The sequence below is a fragment of the Vitis riparia genome, chromosome 9 (assembly GCF_004353265.1).
Source record: "Vitis riparia cultivar Riparia Gloire de Montpellier isolate 1030 chromosome 9, EGFV_Vit.rip_1.0, whole genome shotgun sequence".
Lineage (NCBI taxonomy): Eukaryota > Viridiplantae > Streptophyta > Magnoliopsida > Vitales > Vitaceae > Vitis > Vitis riparia.
Window position 1 is genome coordinate 14,985,571 of NC_048439.1, and position 6,631 is coordinate 14,992,201.

Sequence of the window (6,631 nt, forward strand, 5' to 3'; positions counted from 1 at the left end):
TATGTTTTTGCATGAGGAACCTCTCCTGTGAACCTAAATCTCCAAGGAATGTTTTTCTCTTAAGTAATTTCCATTACTTGTTGTGCCATTAGTTTAAATCTAAACCTTTTTCAACCAAAGTTTGTGTTTTATTTCGTAAGCTAACTTTGAAATGAAACAGCACCAATTCACTTTGAATTGGTATCATTTTTAGTTTGAAAATCCTTCCCAGTGAACGATCCTAAAGCCATTATGCTATAATAGCTTTGTCTTTGCTACCCTAGTTCATGGTGTAATAAGTTATAAATTTTGTTGATTACTCCCTCCATCAAGGAGCACCAGCTGGACATGAATCAACTGATACACCAATTGGGCATGAATCAACAACTTAGGATCCCATGAGCTCAAGCCCTTATATAATATGAACCGCTCAAGGCTATGGACGATATGAATGATTCTTTATCATAAACTCAAGCCTCTAGATTCTACGAATAGCTCAAGATTGTGGATGACTCTAGGTCATAAGCTTAAGGCTCTAAATGTTTTGTACGACTTAGGGGTGTGGACGAGATGAGCTACTTTAAGTCATGAGCTCAGGGCTCTGGATGATTTGAACAGCTTAGGGCCATGAATGACATGAGCTACTCAGGGTCATGAGCTACTTAGGGTCACGAGCTTAGGACTCAGGATGCTACAAACAATCTAGAGTTGTGCATGATATGAATGACTTAGGATCCTATGAGTAAGGTCCTCTAGAAGCTATGAATTGCTTAGGTCTTTGGTTCACATGAACGACTCCAAGTCGTGCTCCAGATGCTATGAACAACTCAGAGTTGTGGATGAAATGAATGAGTTGTGATCTCATGTGCTTAGGCTGCTAGATTTTATGAACAACTCAAGGTTGTGGATGACATGAATAACTCTGGGTTGTGATCTCAAGGCTCAAGATGCTATGGAAAGCGCAATACTATGGTTGACATGAATGACTTAGGGTTATGAGCTCAAGGTTGTAAATTATATGAACATGTTTAGGTTATGGATTACATGAGCTACTACAGGTTGTGAGCTTGGGGCTTTAGATGCTATGAACAACTCAAAGTTATAGATGATATGAATGATTTGAGATCTCGTGAGATCAAGCCTCTAGATGCTATGAACCGCTAAGGGTTGTGGATGATATGAATGATGCTATGTCATGAGCTCAAGCCTTTAGATGCTATGAACTTCTTAGGGCTATGGTTGACATGAACAAAATTGGGTCATGAGATGAAGACTCTAGATGTTATTAACAACTCAGGCTTATGGATGACATGAATAACTCTGGGTCATGAGCTCAGGCCTTTAGATTCTATGAACAACTAAGGGCTATGGTTGACATGAAATACTCCAATTTATAAGCTCAAGGCTCTAGATGTTATACACAACTTAAGGTTGTCGATGAAATGAAAGACTCCAAATCATGAGCTTAGGGCTCTAAATGCTATGAACAACTCAGGGCTATTGTTTACATGAATGACTCTAGGTCATAAGGTAAGGCCCTCGATGCTATTAACAACTCAAGGTTATGGATACATGAACAACTCTAGTTTATAAGCTCAGATCCCTAGATTCTATGAACAACTTAAGGTCATTGTTGGCATAAAAGACTTTGGGACGTGAGTGCAATGGTTTACATGTAATGAATAGCTTAGGGTTGTGATTGACATGAACGACTATGGGTCGTGAGCTTAGAGCTCAAAATGCTATGAAAAATTTAGGGTTGTGGATGACATGAACTACTCTGGTCATGAGCTCAGGGCTCTTAATCTTGTGAATAATTCAGGGTTGTGTATGACATGAACGACTCCAGGTTATGAGCTCAGGCCTCTAAATACTATGAAAAAAAAACTTCAGGATTGTGGATGACATGAACAACTCTGGGTCGGTAGCTTAGGGCTCTAGATGCTATTAAAAACTTAAGGTTGTGGATGCCATCAATGACTTTGGGTCATGATCTTAGGCCTCTAGAATCTATGAACAACTAAGAGATGTGGTTGACATGAATGTTTCGATTTATGAGCTTAAGGCTTTAAATGTTATATGTAACTTAAGGTTGTCAATGACATGAAAGACTTTGGGTCATGAGCTTAGGACTCTACATGCTATACACAAGTCTAGGCTATCAATGACATGAAAGAGTTAAGGTTGTGAGCTTAGGGCTTGTGATACTATGAATAGCTAAGGGTTGTGGAAGACATGAATGACTATGGGTCGTGAGCTTAGGGCTCTAGATGCTATAAATAGCTGAGGGATGTAGATGACATGCACTAGAGTCGTGATCCTAAGGCTTTGGATGTTATGAATAGCTCAGAGTTGTGAATTATATGAATAACTTGGGATTCCATGAGCTTAGTCATCTAGATGTTATAAACTACTTAGGTTGTGAATGATATCAATGATTCTGTGTCATAAGCTTAAGCCTTTAGATGCTATGAACTACTCAGGGCTATGAAAGACATAAACAACTTTCAGTCGTGAGCTCAAGGTTCTAAATCCTATGAACAACTCAGGGCTATAATTGACATGAACAACTCCAAGTCCTAACTCTAAATTCTATGAATAGCTAAGGATTCTAGTTGACATGAAATAATCTAAGTTGGGAGCTCAGGGCTTAGATTTTATACACAGGTATGAGATTTTGATGACATGAAAGACTCTTAGTCAAGAGCTCAGAGCTTTAGATGTTATGAACAGATCAAGGTTGAGGTTGACATGAACGACTTCGAGTTGTGAGCTCAAGATGAACAACTGAGAGTTGTGGATGATGTGATCAAGTCAGGATCCTGTGAGCTCAAGCCTCTAAATGCTATGAACCGCTTAGGGTTATGGATGATTTGAATGATTTTGTATCATGAGCTCAAGCCCTTAGACTCTATGAACTCCTCAGGGTTATGGATGACATTAATGACTACGGGTCACGTGGGCAGGGATTTAGATGCTATTGACAACTCAAGATTGTGGATAACATGAATGACTACAGGTCATGAGCTTGGGCCTCCAAAATTTATGAACAACTCAGGGTTGTGGTTGACATGAATGACTCCAAGTCATGAGCATAGGGCTCTAGATGCTATGCATAACTTAAGGTTGTCAATGACATGAAAAACTATGCATCATGAGCTTAGAGCTCTAGATGTTATGAATAACTCAGGGTTATGCATGACATGAACAACTCTCGGTCACGAGCTCAAAGCTCTAGATACTATGAATGACTTAGGATCGTGGTTGACGTGAACAATTCCAAGTGATGAGCTCAGGGATTTAGATGTTATTAACATCTCAAGGCTGTGAATGACATGAGCTACTTCAGGTCATGAGCTTAGGGCTTTAGATGCTATGAGCAACTTAAAATTTTGGATGTTATGAACGACTTAGGATCCCATGAGCTCAATCCTCTAGATGCTATGAATCGCTTAAGGTTTTCGATGATATGAACGATTTTACTTCCTAAGCTCAAGCCTCTAAATACTATGAATTGATCAGGGTTATGGAAGACATGAATGACTCAAAGTCACGATCTCAGGGCTCTAAATGCTATGAAAAACTTAAGGTTGTGGTTGACATGAGCGTCTTCAGGTCATGAGTTCAAGGCACTAGATGGTATCAATAACTCAAGGCTATGGATGACATGACCAACTCCATGTTATGAGCTTAGAGCTTTAGATATTATGAACAACTCAAGGCGGTGGTTGTCATAAAGGACTCTAGGTCCATATCTCAGGGCTTTAGAAGGTAGAACAACTTAGGATTGTTAATGATATGAACGACTTGGGATCCTATGAGCTTATGCTTGTAGATGCTATACACCGCTCTAGGTTGTGGATGATTTGAACGATTCTATGTCATAAACTCAACCACTAGATGCTATAGACTACTCATGGCTATGAAAGATATGAATGACTCTAGGTCATGAGCTTAGGGCTCTAGATGTTATGAACAACTCAAGGTGGTAATTAACATGAACGACTTTGGGTACTGAGTTGAAGGCTCTAGATACTACTAACAAGTTAGGGTTGCGGGTGGCATGAACGACTTTGGGTCATGAGCTTAGGCCTTTAGATTCTATGAATATCTCAAGCCTATGGTTGACATAAAAAACTCATAATCGTGACCTTAGGGCTCTAGAAGTTATACACAACATAAGGTTATCAATGATAAGAAAGACTCTGGGTCGTCAGTTGAGGGCTTTAGATGATATACATAGGTTAAGGTTGTCCATGAAATGAAAGACTCTAGGTTAAGAGCTTAGGGCTCTAAATACTATGAACAGCTCAAGGTTGTTGTTGACATGAACTACTCCAGATCATGAGCTTAAGGCTTTAAATGCTATGAATAGTTATGGGCTATGGATGACATGAGCTCCTCTAGGTTGTAAGACCAAAGCTCTAGATTCTATAAAGTGCTCAGAGTTATGGATGATATGAACGACTCAAAATCCCATGAGCTTAAGCCTTTAGATGCTATGAACTGCTCAGGGTTGTGGATGATATGAATTATTTTGCATCATAAGATGAAGCCTCTAGATGATATGAATTGCTAAGGGATGTGGATGACATGAACAACTCCATGTGGTGAGCTTAGGATTGTGGTTGACAAGAAAGACTCCAAGTCATGAGCTAAAGGCTTCGAATGCTATGCACAACTTAAGGTTGTTGATGACATGAAAGACTCCAAGTCGTGAGTTGAAGGCTCTAGATGTTATGAATATCTCAAAGTTATGGATGACATGAATGACTTCAGGTTATGAGCTCAAGGCTCTAGATGCTATGAACAACTTAGGGTTGTGGTTGAGATGAACGATTCCGGGTTGTGAGCTCAAGGCTGTAGATACTATAAGCAGCTCTGGGTTGTAACTATCATGGATGACTTTGGGTCACGAGCTTAATGTTCTAGATGCTATTAACAACTTAGGGTTGTAGATGACATGAATTACTCCGGGTCATGAGCTCAGGCCTTTAGATTCTATGAGCAGCTCAAGGCTATGATTGACATGAAAGACTCTGAGTCATGAGTTCAGGGCTCTATATGATATGCACAACTTAAGATTGTTGATGACATGGAAGACTTCGGGTCACGAGCTTATGGCTATGCATGCTATACACTAGTCTGGGTTGTTGATGACATGAAATAGTCTAAGTCGTGAGCTCAAGGCTCTTGATACTATAAACAACTCAAGGTTTTGGATGACATGAATGACTCTAGGTCGTGACCTCAAGGCTCTAGATGCTATGAATAGCTCAGAGGTGCGGATGACATGCTCTACTTTGGGTTGTGATCTTAGGGTTGTAGATGTTATGAACAGCTTAGAGTAGTTGATTATATGTACAACTCGGGATCCCGTGAGCTTAGACCTCTTGATGCTATGAACCGCTTAGGGTCGTAGATGATATGAACAATTCTGCATCATGAGCTCAAGCTTCTTGATGCTATGAACTGCCCAGGGCTATAGAAGATATGAACAACTCTAGGTTTTGATCTCAAAGCTCTAGATGCTATGAACAACTCATGGTTATGGTTAACATGAACGACTCTATGTTTTGAGCTCAAAGCGCTAGATGCTATGAAAAACTCAGGATTATGGATGACTTGAGCGACTCTGGGCTATGAGGTTAGGGTTTTAGATACTATGAACAACTCAGGGTGGCGGTTGACAAGAAAGACTCTAGGTGTTGAGGTTAGGGCTTTAGAAGCTATGAACAACTCATAGTTATGGATGATATGGATGACTTGGGATCCCGTGAGCTTCGGCTTGTAGATGTTATGAACCACTCTAGGTTGTGGATGATATGAATGATTCTATGTCATGAGCTTAACCCTCTAGATGATATGAACTACTTTAGATAATGGAAGACATGAATGACTCTGGGTCATGAGCTTAGGGCTTTAAATGTTACTAATAAACCAGGGTTGTAGATGACATGAATGATTCCAAGTCATGGGATTAAGCCTCTAGATTTTATGTAAAGCTCAATGTTATGGTTGATATCAAAGACTCTTAGTTATGAGCTTACAATTCTCGATGTTATGCATAACTTAAGGTTATCGATGACATGAAAGACTTTAAGTCATAAGCTGAGGGCCATAGATGCTACACATAGGTCAGGATTGTCGATGACATGAAAGGCTCTAGGTCAAGAGCTCAAGGCTCTAGATGCTATGAATAGCTCAGAGCTATGGTTGACATGAACAACTCTAGGTCTTGAGCTTAAGGCTTGATTTGTGCCTAATTGGTGTCTCAGCTGATTCGTGTCCAGTTGGTGCTCCTTGATTGAGGGAGTAATCAACAAAATTTATAACCTATTACACCATATACTAGGGTAGCAAAGACAAAGCTACTATAGCATAGTGGCTCTAGGATCGTTCACTGGGATGGGTTTTCACTTTGCAAATGATATTAATTCAAAGCTGAATTGGTGCCTTTTCATTTCAAGGTTAGCTTTAAAAGAAAACATAAAGATGTTTGAAAAAGGTTTGGTTTTAAACTAACCAAAAATAGTAACTGATTTTACTTACAAAGAAAAGTGTTTCTTGGAGTTTAGATCACTAGCCTTAGATTCCTCATACAAAAAGGAGAGTTCTGGTCACTTGTTTCTTTTCCTCGCATTAGAGAATT